General features: G+C 36.9%; 1 pseudogene; it reads left to right on the top strand.

The window, feature by feature from the left end:
• The first annotated feature begins 1,311 nt into the window (after nucleotides 1-1,311).
• Nucleotides 1,312-5,625, top strand: LOC131414617 (sodium/potassium-transporting ATPase subunit beta-3-like; annotated as a pseudogene).
• Nucleotides 5,626-14,041: the final 8,416 nt, after the last annotated feature.

A 14,041-nucleotide genomic window follows, 5' to 3' on the forward strand; every position in this document is an offset into this window, starting at 1 on the left:
AGCATTATCCCAAAGTATAAATTGTCTAAATTTTAGCAGCTGAAATGTGTGAGGTCTAGCCTATAGGACACAAAGTATACAGTTCTTAGCAATGCTGAAGACCACTGTGACTTGTGTACCTGAGTTCTAGTTTCTCTTTAATAATACTTGTTTAGGAAATTAAGGAGACTTTGTTCACCTTATTGTGCCAAATAGCTTATATTTGTATAATCTGTTGCCTTTTTCAGGCTTCTTTCCAAAAAATATTGATTAGATTTATAGGAGAGCTTTTATTTTTACAAAGAATTAAAAACTAATATCTAGAAGCAGAATTGTTGAGCTGGAAATAAATTTAAGTGATTTAGTTCCACTCTTTTTATAGAGTAGGAATCTGTATCACTTTGTTTTCAAAATGGAATTGATCTGAAATAATAACCTCAGATGACTAGAAAATGTATTTTCTCTTCAGTTAGTTAAACACATGCATGATCAAAGAAAACTGAGATATATTACATATTCTGAAGTTTAACACCCCACTGAGATCCTCACAGGAATATTTTATTTATTATAAGTTTTGTGATCATTACATCTCAGCCCTTTCAACATATCTGTTGCTTTTTCTCATACACTTGGATAAATGCCAAGTAAATATCCTCTCTAAAGGAAAGAAATATGGAAATATTTGACTGATTTCAGATCATATGTGGAATATTGAAATAATTTAACAATAATTTAAGCTGTTTGTAATCAAATAGGAAAGTATATCAGAAATTTAATTGGCTCTGGTGAGTTAGAATAGATTTTCTACGCAAGGTTGTTAAGCTGTAACGCTAACAACGGGCTGGTGCTATTCTAGGCCTTTATTCCTTCAGAGAGAGGACTTCCCAAATGAAACATGGTAGAGAGGGCCTGTTAGGATTTATGTAGAATTATAGCACATTATGTTTCTGGCTTTTGTTTTGCTATATGCTTTATTTATCAAAAATGTAAATCTTCACATAGTTTTATGAAAGATCATTTAACATGAATTACCCTAAAACATCTTGATCCCTTGCAGGCCTCTGAAAAGCCAAAGTAGGTAACAATTAGATCATATTTTCAAGTCTATGCATGTTGCTAATAGAAGAGATCCAAATATGTAGCTTACCTTCAAAGGAATGTACAGACACAAATTGCAAGGCTCTGGGTATGAGTAGTTAACAAAATGTAGCAATCGGCATTATTAGAATATACTGTAAATAAAAATACATATGTGCACATATACATATAATATACAGAGTGTGTATATGCACATAGGCTGATTACAACAGTACATACACACAAACCAAAAGGATGAACAGAGGTGCTGCTAGTGGCAGCCAAGGGGAAAGTAAGTCTCAGCCCAATTTAAGATACTGAGAAATATTTAGTGAAGGCATGAATACAATTATGGAAGAAGCAGAAAAATTGTGAAACGTTGTCACAAAGGCATGTCCAAGAAGTCCAGGCCACAGGAGATAGCAGTGTGCTACCTCAAACGAGGAGGGCTTACGTTCAAAGAGGCCTCAGTTGGAATCCTGACTCAGCCACTTAGCTGTGACAGTTTTGACATATTTCCAAGAGTTTGAACTTTGATATCTATCTTAGTCAGCTCAGGCTGCCACATCAAAATACCATAGACTGAGTGGCTTAAACAAGAAAAACTGATTTCACACAGTTCTGGAGGCTGGGATGTCTAAGATCAAGGTGCTGGCCCACTGGGGCTGGTGCACGCTCTCGTCCTGGCTTGCAGATGGCCTCTTTCTGCTGTGTCCTCACACGACCCTCGCTGAGTGCCTGCATGCAAGGAGAGAGAGAGAGAGAAGGAGATATCTCTTTCTTCTTCTTTTTATAAGGGCATTAATGCCATCATGAGGGTCCCACCCTACCTAATCTAACCCAAATTACCTCCCGAAGGCCCCATCTCCGAATACTGTCACACTGGGGGTAGGGCTTCAGCATAGGAATTTGGGTGGGGGGGGTCACAAACATTCAGTTGATACCAATATCCTCCTCTGAAAATGGCATGAAGCCGACCTTGCTTGGATTTGTGAGGATCAGAAAACCGTGAACTTGGTGGTGCCGTGGTGGTACTGCTGCTGCAGTCTGTGACCATCTAGTGAGGGAGTCAACAACTGACCTAAAAAAATTGGCCCCTTCTGGCTAAGGCTCAAGGCCAAGAACACTCAAATACCAATGGAATGTGCTAGAAGATGTATAAAGAACTTGCAAAAGAGGAGCTGACAAATGGTTTTGGGCTCTTAGCTCACCATCTATTTTGAGGATACGTAAAGGGTAGAAAGAAAATTGAGGGTGCGGTTAATGAGACAAGCAGAATTACAATGGCAGAAATTGTTGGAGCGCTGTGGCATTTCTCATCCTCACCTTAAACCAAATGAGAAGACTTTCACGAGAACCACTAGCAAAGCTTCCCATACATTCCCAAGTATTTCGGACCACAGAAGTGAGTCTGAAACACATCCTAAAAATATAATGGTAAAAGAATATTGTTATTTGCTTGAAGTGGGAGAACAGATAGCAAGGTAAATGTACATGTTTTCCTTGGCTCAAATGTGGGCCACAAAAGAATTTGTCAGGTTCTGAAAGGACCTCACTCAACTGGACTAGGATTGAGAAGACTACACGAGTGTCCTGTTAGACCCAAGCTGAGTTAGGTTGGGGGGTGGCATAAAGGTCAGCTGGAAGAGACCTCAATAACAAGGTAGCCACAGTTGGAACTTGTCAGGGTAGGAGGGGGGATTCTCTGAAAAACACAGAGAAAATCATTTCAGGAAAGACGTCAGCATTGAATATCTGCCAGGTTGAGAGAGGGCCAAAAGCAGATCAAATAGAAATAAGCTGTCCTCACCCCAAATCACCTCTCCTCTCATTGAACCCTTGATGGGGGCTGTGGGATCAGAAGAGGAAGCTAAGGAATGAGGGAGAAATTGGCACAGCGGGAAATGAGCTGACATTTTCTTCTTTCAAGTACACACTTCCAGACCTGAAGCAGCATTCAGTGGGAGATGGAGAGAAGCTTTAACATAACTGAGGTTCAGAGTTCTGATTATTATGCTCACTTGTAAAATTTCACCTCATGAAATGGAATTATTTTGAGGCACGGAAGTACCTGCGGACCTACCCATGAATTTATCCCAGAAGCACACAGAACCAGGCTAATGAGTAAGTTTGAAGAGACTGGGAAAAGAAGGAAAGTTGCTTTATGACTTGCATATGGAGACAAATATATTGAATAAAATGGTTACATTACTGCACAGTGATTAATATTAGTACTTCTGTATTAGTTTATGGTATGCTAGTATTCTTTTTATAATTTCAGGAAATGTTATATACTTTACAAAAATTTTCCCATTTTGTAAAATTAAAATGAACTTTTTAAGGTTTTAGCACATAAGCATATTGTGCAAATTCTATTTATGTAGTAATTTTACCCTATTGCCTCCATTCTCATAAGTTAGGCATTATTGTCTCTGGGCATATCTTCACAATTTTTAAAGAATACACTATTCAAGGATCCAAAAAATACAGATTTCATTAAGTATCTAATATTCTACTGGGCTTTGAGATCCACAGAAGTGGATGCGCAAGTCTTTGAGCTTCAGTTCTGTTTGCATTTATGATGCTGCTCAAGAAAAAACCCCTCACAGGAATTTCAATTATTAAAGAAGTGTCTTCAGTGTAGCAGATAATCAGTACGGCAGTCAACAAATAAAGCAACCCTAGGGATGTGTTCTTCCGGGCTCCTGTCTGAAGTCCAAGGTATTTATCTGGTTTACATAGCAGCTGTTGTCAGTGTCACTAAGAACAAAGCAATAAAGATACCAGAATTCTTTGAAGTGCATTTGATTGCCCTTTTTGAGTATGACAGGGAAATAGTATTTGTTTTCTTTAGTGTTAAAAATATGAAGAGAAAAATAGGCATCAATCTAGGTTCCTACTTCTTTGCAAGTGTTTTTTTCATAATGTTTACCTTTTTATTTTTAAAAGTAGACTGTGTCTACAAATATTTTAGGTCCTTTTAAATAAAAATATTTTGTCATCAGTAGTACATCACTCTGACTCTACTTTATCTTGAAGGTTATGTAAGGAAGTTACAGACTTCAGGTTGCTAACAAGTGTGAACAGATAATAGCAGTAGGACTATTGTGCATGAAATATTTTCATACTAAAAGTAACATCTTGGAATATATTGGTTTGGATTTAAAATTATTGCTAATTATAATAAACATACACATATAATTGCGTTTTCATTATTTTCTCTATACTATGTGATAAAATGTACAATTTTAAAGCTGAATTTTGGAAGTTACTGAAAAATTGAATTTTAAACGTGGTAATAGCATTGACTCTGTTATAGGTTCTAGAGATTTATACATGGATTTATAAAACCTATGGCTCGGGAAGTTGTTAAAATGTTTAGGCACTGCATATTATTTAATATTTAAGAATCACATAATGTTATAACTCAAAATAATCCAGATTGTCATTCTTAAGAGGGCAGTAGTTTCTGTCTATATTTTTCCTAATGTGTTCCTAATACTTAGAGCAGTGGCTAGCCTTAATTGTGCTCAAAAGATATTTGCTGAATGAACAAAAAAAGAAAATCATAACTAATAATACAGTATTGGTATCAAGTACTAGTAAATAACACTTGCTTTGGAGTCAGAAAATGGTTTAAATCTTAGCTCAGCCATTAACTATTTTTATTACTTAATGAAAGATAATCTGGAATTTATTTCCATCAACTCGAGAATGGTAAACACCACCTAATTTATGGCGTCATTTGATTGGAGCACCTGGCATGGAAATCGGCATTAACCGGTACGTGTGGAGGCGGCTGGAGTGCGCTCTGCGCTGAGGAGGTGTCCTCGGGCTGTCCAGCCTTCCGCCACTGTGCCAGGGCTGCGCCGGTTGCGCTTGGACGTGCCTGTGTCCTCGCCATGTCCATCCGCGTGGCCACTGCTCCCCTGGCCCTCCACACACCACGACGAAGAAAAGTCCTTCAATCAGAGCCTGACGGAGTGGAAGCGCTTCATCCACAACCCGACCACCGGCCAGCTCCTGGGGCACACCGCGAAAGCTGGGGTTTCATCGTGCTCTGCGGCCTAGTCTTTTATGGGTTCCTGGCTGCACTCTTCATTCACAGCGTGGGCTATGCTGCGGACTATGAACGATGAGGTTCCAAAATGTCCTGACCAGATTCCTAGTCCAGGACTCAGGGCTTTTCCAAAACCAGTGACTGCGTTGGAATACACGTTCAGTATGTCTGACCCAAATTCCTATAAGGGGTACCTTGAAGACCTTTAGAAGTTTCTAAAGCCATACGATTTAGAAGAACAAAAGAATCACACAGTCTGTCCTGTGGAGCACTTTTTGGCTAGAAAGGTCCAATTTCTGTTGCATGTCAAGTTTCCTATTTTCTTACTTCAAGCATGCAGTGGTGTGCATGATCTTGATTTTGGCTATTCCAAAGGAAACTTCTGTATTTTTGTAAAAATAAATAGAATAATTGAATTAAAGCCTCAAGGAGAACTAAAGATAGCATGTATTTCAAAAAATGAAAACACAACAGTTCTGTTAGTTGGACCTCCCATTCTAGAATTATGAGACCACATTGGAGAAAGATGGCGAGGGTACAGTGTTAGTGGGGTAACATCCTAATGTGCTTCCAGATCGTAGTGTTCATTGTCCTCTGAAGTAACAGCTTGTTGCCTCTGTTGCCTTTTGAACCAGTGTACAGTTGCCAGATAGGAACAGTGAACACGTGATTGTAAACATGTAGAATGTGGGTCTTGTCCTATTTTTATGTGGTTTAATTGCCAGGTGTCTAAAGCTTAATGTGCTGTGCTATGTAAATATTTGATGGATTTAATACTGGTTAACCGTTTTGATGTCAATTTTAGGGATAAATTGGTACCTGACCAACATCAAGTGTCATAACAGCTGCCAGAAATGTGATGTGTGGAGAAGTTCTATATGTGAGGAGGAAAAAAGAACATAAAAGTAGATTTGAAAGCGTTGTCTTGGATTTATGGTAAAATTATTTTTTACATGCTGAATTAGTCTATGGATCTTTTTGATTAAGAACACAAACATTTTGTTGTAAAACATGTAAAAAAGAAAAATAGTGATGGGATTATTTTTAGTGCTGGAAATAAATCTCTTACAAAGTATTTTAGACCAGAGATGAAACATAGCATTTTTAGGTTAGCCAGTATGAACTTGCACATGTTTTTTTATGAAATTAAATTTTTAAGAATTAAATTATACAATAGTTTGTGAAATACTCTGTTATTGCTTTTATTTATCAGACTGTGGATTCTAGAAAAATATAAATTATGAAATATAAAAAAAGATACATATGCTGTTATTTTAAAAATGGCTTTAAAAGGAACAAATATATTTTAATATATTAAATAATTTAAGGTAAACTTCTGTTCTTTTAATTACTTTTCTTCTTAGAATATTGATTTATTTAAACTGATCAACTAGTATGACTGATAACATTTTATAGTAAATGACTTAATATCTAAATTTATTAAATTATGCTAAATAGGCTATTTGTTGGTAACATTCAAACCAAAGAGGTTGTTATTTAATAGAACTTTTGACTGCTCCTTAAAGATGATTATAATTCGTGTAACTGGCGTAAACCTGCAGCTCCATACCTAGAAAAGTTCTCCTGAGGCTTTGTCATCATTTTTTGTCGTAATGATATTATTGCCTATATTCCAAACTTTTAGATGTAGAAACTTAATTTCTTTTAATTAGAAGTTAAATTTTGATACTTGAGGGACTTGAAACTTAAAATTGCATTTTCTGTAGTACTTCTGAAAGTCTTACTGTCTGGTGAGCGTTTAATGTAAAGAGGCAAACACATTTGAGCTCTATCACCATCCTTCCCCTGGACTTAGGTGATTTACATAAACTCTACCAACCTTGTTTTTTTATCTTGGAAATAGAAAAGCCTCGTAGGGTCTTATGGAGATTAAAGGTGACGATGTTGATCTAACACAGTTCCTGATACAAACTAGGTGCTCAATAATTTTAGTATCCTTTTGTATAATTCTTTGACAATACTTCTTTTGCAAATATAGATGATCCCTGATAACTAAGTCTACATTTTTCTCTGTGGGAGAACTATTGAAAAATAATTAGACTTGGAAAGCTGTGAGTACTTTCATTACACTTTTCTGTCTCACTGTGTTTCCCTTTGATCTGTTATTTCTTGCTAAATGGTCTCTTCTGGGAGAAAACAGACATCTTTTTTGGTTGCTTGTTATCTCAAAGTATTATTTAGTATGTTAACATATATAGAGGTAGAACATCATTAAAGTTCAGAAAATAAACAGAATCAAGATCTTTGAGGTAGAATTGAAGCATTCAACATAAAGATTCTACCTACTTACAGATTCTCACAACTTTTAGGGAAGAAGCCTGGGGAAAAGGTGTGAGAGTTTAATAATCTGTAATATATTATTCATGGTGCCTTGCAATATGCCTTCAGCACCATACACCTGGGTCTTATTTAATTTCATCATCTCCCAAATCCAATTAATTGCTAAGAGTTATCAATTCTACCTCCTACACTCGCTGAATACATCTATTTATGTTCGTCCTTATTATCACTACCCTAGGCAGATACTTTCCTCCAGGTTGTTCTGCTCAGATTTGCAGCACAAATGGACTTCCTAACATGTTCATCTGATGACCTTCGTTATTAACTAAATATTTGAGTTTACCTCCCCCCAATCATTTTGAAGCCCTAATCTCCAATATGATGGTATTTGGAGGTTGGGCCTTTGGGATGTGATTGAGTTTGGATGAGTTTGCGGGTGTGGTGCCCTCGTGAAAGGATTGGTGCCTATGACGGTTAAATTTATGTGTCAAATTGAATGGATCTTAGCTGCCCGGATGTTTGGCTAAACGTTATTTCTGGGTGTGTCTGTGAGGGTGGTTCTGGGAGAAATTAGCATTTGAATTGGTGGACTCAGTGAGGAGTTTCCCCTCCCCAGTGGGCATCCTCTAATCTTTTGAGGGCTTGAATAGAAGAAAAGGCAGAGAGGAAGAATTGAGCCCTTCCTGCCTGATTGCTTGAAAGGGATATCAACCTCCTCCTTCCCTTGGTACTCCTGGTTCTAAGGTCTTCACACCCAGACTGGAATCCACAGCAGTGGCTCTGCCGGTTCTTAGACCTTCATACTTATACTGACACCATGGCTTTCCTGTCTCCAGCTTGCAGAGGGCAGATTGTGGGACTTCTCAGCCTCCATAGTTATGTGAGCCAATTCCTTATAATAAAGCCCTTTAAATATATTTATATATATTTTAATATATTATATTTAAATGTTACTTATATAAATATATAAGTAAATATATATATATATAAAAATTGGTTCTCTTTTTATAGAGAACTCTGACAAATACAGATTTTGGTACTGAGTGTGGATCTAGAGGAACAGAATTTTAAGGATGAGTTTTATGAATTGGTTCTGAGGTTTCTGGAATTGGCTTTCTAATCTGGTTAGATTTAAAGACTCTAATGACTCTATTTCTAGTAGTAAAGAGAGCACTGATAGTCTATGGTATGAACTATTTATAGAGGTATACAAATTATATGCATTAGATGCTCCTAATCCATGACTTCAAAGAAACAAGGAGCTAGGTGACTCTGCATATGACACTTTTAAACATTTTTTTGAAAACTAATGAATCTAATAACTTTGGTGGCTCCGAATGTCCCTGAACAAAGTGGTGAAAGAAAAGGATGAGCTCAGGGATTCCAATTATCAGCTCAAGTTTAGTATAAATGACATCAGAGCTTCTATGTGTCCCCTGAAGGAGAGCCTTATCTCCTGTAGCAACAAGGCTGAAATTGCTGAAAATCAAACATAGAGCCTCAACATGAGACTAGCTAAATTACAGCACAAGTTGAACTCCTGGCCTTGCAGGGCATCTATTGTTAAAGTGAGGACGTTGATTAGGAAAGAAGGGGATTGTATAAATTGTAATGAGGATATGTGGAAAGACTCGAAGACGAGGGGTCATGGAGCCCCTAAATTCTGACGAGTCTTCTTTGCCTGTGGAAGAGATCTCCCCACCCCGCAGTGGAATTTAGCCATCCCACCTCCAGCAGACGTGGCCTCCCTATCCCTAGTGGCAGCAGCACCCCACTCCCATTGATATTGACCTCACCACTCACAATGGTATTGGCCTTTCCACCTCTGTCTGAGAGGATTAATCCTGCATCGCCTGAGGAAACTGTAGTGGCCTCCCCTGAGACAGTTGCCATGCAAGACAATGCTGATTCTCCTCAGGACCCACTCCTAACACTCCTCTTTGCTTTTAGACCTATAACTAAAGTCAAGTCCCAGCATGCCTCTAAAAGTGAGGTACAAAGTGTGACCTATGAGGAGGTTTGCTATACTGCAAAAGAAGAACTACTTGAGTTTTCTAATTTATACAAACAGAAATCTGGGGACAAGTGTGGGAATGGATGCAAAGGATGTGGGATAATGTTGGAAGGAGCATAAAGTAGGATCAGGCTGAATTTATGGATATGGACTCACTAAGCAGAAATTCTGAATTTAACATTGTAGCAAGATCTCTAACAGTTTGCGTGTTGGTTGGCTGAAAACGGACCAAAAGATAGGAGAAAATTGGAAATGCCCAACCTGCTTTGGTTAAATGTAGAGGAAGGGATTCAAAGGTTTAGGGATATTGTATTGTTAAAGCAGCTTTGTCATTTAAGATCTACTCAATCACACTGGGAGGATCCAGAAAGCCTACCTTTCATGAATACTGTGAGAAATAAATTTGTAAGGGGAGCCCCAGCATCTGTGAAATGCTACTTGATCACTGTTTTCTCTAGGCCAGACCTCACAATGGTAACTGAAGCCACTCAACTGGGAAACCTAAAGGCAATGGGAGTAAATTGGATCTGGAGGTGGCAGGAGTCAAGAGGCAGCACTCAACCGCCAAAGGCAAGGTGGGCATAGTTACTGTAATATACAGCAGACTTTTGGAATTAGTGTCAGTTCAGAGCCAGTGTCCAGCAGTCTCTGAAAGGTCTTATTATTTCCTTTTCCCTAATATAAAATTACCCTGATAAAAGGTCATAGGTCCTTTTGGGCAACTGCCTCGGGAAAGTCTTTCATGACCCTGTTAGTTCAGGTAATTTTCAATGCCTCTCATTTCTGCCACATGCCAGCTCGGTATTTCCTATATTTTAATATCTGTATCTATATTTCACTGTATTTGAATTTCTTTTTGTCTCATTTTTTTTTTCCTCCACTGGACAGTAAGCTCTCTGAGGCAAGGATCCTGTCCTGTTAAGCAATAGATATTCAATCTCTAGTGCAGTGCCTAAGGCTATGGACAACTACTAAGGACAACTATTTGATAAAAAAATAAATGCAGGGCCAGCCCTGGTGGCCTAGTGGTTAAGTTCAGGGTGCTCTGCTTCAGCGGCCTGGGTTTGGTTCCCAGACGCAGACCTACATCACTCATCTATCAATGCCCACGCTGTGATGGCGGCTCACATACAAAATAGAGGAAGATTCCAACAGATGTTAGCTCAGGGCGAATCTTCCTCAGCAAAAAAATATAAATAAATAAATAAATAAATGCAAACATTGCACACAATATCCACACACTGATTAGTGGAAAATGAGGTCTCCGTTTCTGTCTCAGCAGTCTCCAGTTGATCCTGTGATGAGATCAAAATATAAATGTGGTCATTTTCCCTTTCTTCTCCATGTTCCCCTCATGAGTCTTTTCTTTTGTGCTCTATGATTCAGATTTTAAGATCAGACAAAAAAAGAAGCAAACGAGAGAAATAAAGGCATGAAGGCTGGGGCTAAATACATACACACCACATTTTCTTCACCCGTTCGTCTATTGATGGACTCAGGTTGCTTCCATGTCTTGACTATTGTAAATAAGACTGTAATGAACATGGGGGTGAATACATCTTTCCAAGTTAGAGTTTTTGTTTCCTTTCAGTAAATACCCAGAGGAACAAATACAGCTATATCACATGGTAGTTGTATTTATAACTTTTTGAAGAATCTGCATACTGTTTTCCATAGTGGCTGCACCAATTTACATTCCCACTAACAGTACACAAGGGTTCCCTTTTCTCTACATCTTTGCCAAAACTTATTTCTTGTTTTTTTTTTTTCTTTGATAATGGCCATTGTAACCGGTGTGAGGTGATGTCTCACTTTGATTTTGATCTGCATTTCCCTGATTAGTGATTTTGAGCACCTTTTCATGTACCTGTTGGCCATCCGTATATTTCCTTTCTTTGGAAAAATGTCTATTCAGATGTTCTGCCCATTTTTTAATAAGATTGTTTATTTTTTTGCTCTTGAGCTGTATGAATTCTTTATATATTTTGGGTATTATCCCCTTATCAGATATATGATTTGCAGATATCTTCTCCAATTCACTGGGTTGTTTTTTCATTTTGTTGATGGTTTCCTTTGCTGTGCAGAAACTTTTTAGTTTGATGTAGTCCCATTTGTTTACTATTGCTTTTGTTCCTTTTGTTCCTTTTGGTGCTAAAGCCAAAAAAATCATACCCAAGTCTGATGTTAAGGAGCTTACTGCCTAATGTTTTCTTCAAGGAGTTTTATGGGTTTAAGTCTGATGTTCAAGTCTTTAATCCATTTTGAGTTAATTTTTGTGTGTGGTGCAAGATAGGGATCCAAGTTCATTCTTTTGCATGTGGTTTCGAATTTTCCCAACACCATTCATTGAACAGACTCTACTTTCCCCATTGTATATTCTTGGCTCCTCTGTTGTAAATTAGTTAACCATATATGTCTGGGTTTATTTCTGGGCTCTCTAGTCCATTCCATTGATTCATGTGTCTGTTTTATGCCAATTCCATACAGTTTTGAAGACTATCGCTTTGTAATATGGTTTGAAATCAGAAAGCATGATGCTTCCAGCTTTGTTGTTCTTTCTCAAGATTTCTTTGGCTGCAGGGTCTTCTGTGGTCCCATACAAATATTAGGATTATTTATTCTATTTCTGTGAAAAATGCCATTGCAGTTTTGATAGAGAGTGCATTGAATCTGTAGATTGCTTTGGATAGTATGGACATTTTAAAAAATAATTAATTCTTCCAATCCAAGGTCACAGAATATCTTTCCATTTCTTTGTATCTTCTTCAATTTCTTTCATCAATGTCTTATAGTTTCAGGGTAAAGGTCTTTCACCTTCTTGGTTAAGTTTATTTCTAGTTATTTTATTCTTTTTGATGCAATTGTACATGGGATTGCTTTCCTAATTTTTCTTTCTAATAGTTCATTATTAGTTATAGAAACACAACAGATTTTTGTATATCGATTTTGTATCCTACAACTTTACTGAATTTGTTTATTGTAGCACTTTTTTGGTGGAATCTTTAGTTTTCTATATATAATATCATGTCATCTGCAAATAGTATAGTTTTACTTCTTCCTTTCTGACTTGGATGCCTTTTATTTCTCCTTCTTGCCTAATTGCTCTGGCAAGGACTTCCAGGACTATGTTGAATAAAAGTGTGAGGTTGGGCATCCTTGTCTTGTTCCTGATGTTAGAGGAAAAAGTTTTAACTTTCACCATTGAGTATGATGTTAGCTGTGGGCTTATCATATATGGCCTTTATTATGTTGAGGTACATTCCCTCTATACCCACTTTGTTGAAAGTTTTTAAATCATAAATGGATGTTAAATTTTGTGAAATGCTTTTTATTCATCTATTGAGAAGATCATATAATTTTCATCCGTCATTTTGTCAATGTGGTGTATCACATTGATTGATTTGTGGATGTTGAGTCATCATTGCATCCCTGGAATAAATCCTACTTGATCATAGTGTATGATCATTTTAATGTATTGTTGAATTTAGTTTGTTAATATTTTGTTTATATTCTTGCATCTATGTTCATCAGGGATATTGGCCTGTAATTTTCTTTTGTAGTGTCTTTGGTTTTCACGTCAGAGTAATGCTAGCCTTGTAGAATGAGTTTGGGAGTGTTCCCTCCTCTTCAATTTTTTGGAAGAGTTTGAGAAGATTGGTATTAATTCTTTAAATATTTGGTAGAATTCACCAGTGAAACCATCTGTTCCTGGACTTCTGTTTGTTGGGATGTTTTTGATTAGTGATTCAATCTCCTTACTAGCCATCGCTATGTTCATATTTTCTATTTCTTCATGATTCAGGTTGTATGTTTCTAGGAATTTATCCATTTCTTCTAGGTTGTCCATTTTGTTGGTGTATAGTTATTCACAGTAGCTTCTTATGAATCTTTGTATTTCAGTGGTATCAGTTGTAATGTTTCCTTTTTTATTTCTGATTTTATTTATTTGAGTCCTCTCTTTTTTCTTGGTGAGTCTAGCTAAAGGTTTGTCAATTTTGTTCATCTTTTTAGAAAACCAGCTCTTAGTTTTATTGATCTTTTCTATTGTCTTTTTAGTCTTTATTTCATTTATCTCCACTCTGATTTTTATTATTTCCTTCCTTATACTAACTTTGGGCTTTGTTTGTTCTTCTTTTTCTAGTTCCTTGAGGTGTAAAGTTAAGTTATTTATATGAGATCTTTCTTGTATCCTGAGGTAGGCAGTTAGCCTTATGAGCATCCCTCTTAGAACTGCTTTTGTTGCATCCCATAAGTTTTGGTATATTGTATTTCTATTTTCATTGTTTAATTTCCCTTTTGATTTCTTCTCAGACCTATTGTTTGTTCAGTAGCATGTTGTGTAATCTCCGTGTATTTGTGAATTTTCCAATTTTCTTCTTGTAATTGATCTCTAGTTTTTTACCATTCTGGTTGGAATAGATGTGTGATATGTTTTCAATCTTCTTAAATTTATTAAGACTGTTTCATGGTCTAACATATGATCTATCCTGCAGACTGTTCCATGTGTGCTTGAGAAGAATGTGTATTCTGTTGCTTTTGGATGGAATGTTCTGTATCTGTTTATATGTGTATATGTATGTTGTCTGTATGTATATGTCTGTATATGTCCA

This window comes from Diceros bicornis, chromosome 15, assembly GCF_020826845.1.
Source record: "Diceros bicornis minor isolate mBicDic1 chromosome 15, mDicBic1.mat.cur, whole genome shotgun sequence".
Taxonomy (NCBI): Eukaryota; Metazoa; Chordata; class Mammalia; order Perissodactyla; family Rhinocerotidae; genus Diceros; species Diceros bicornis.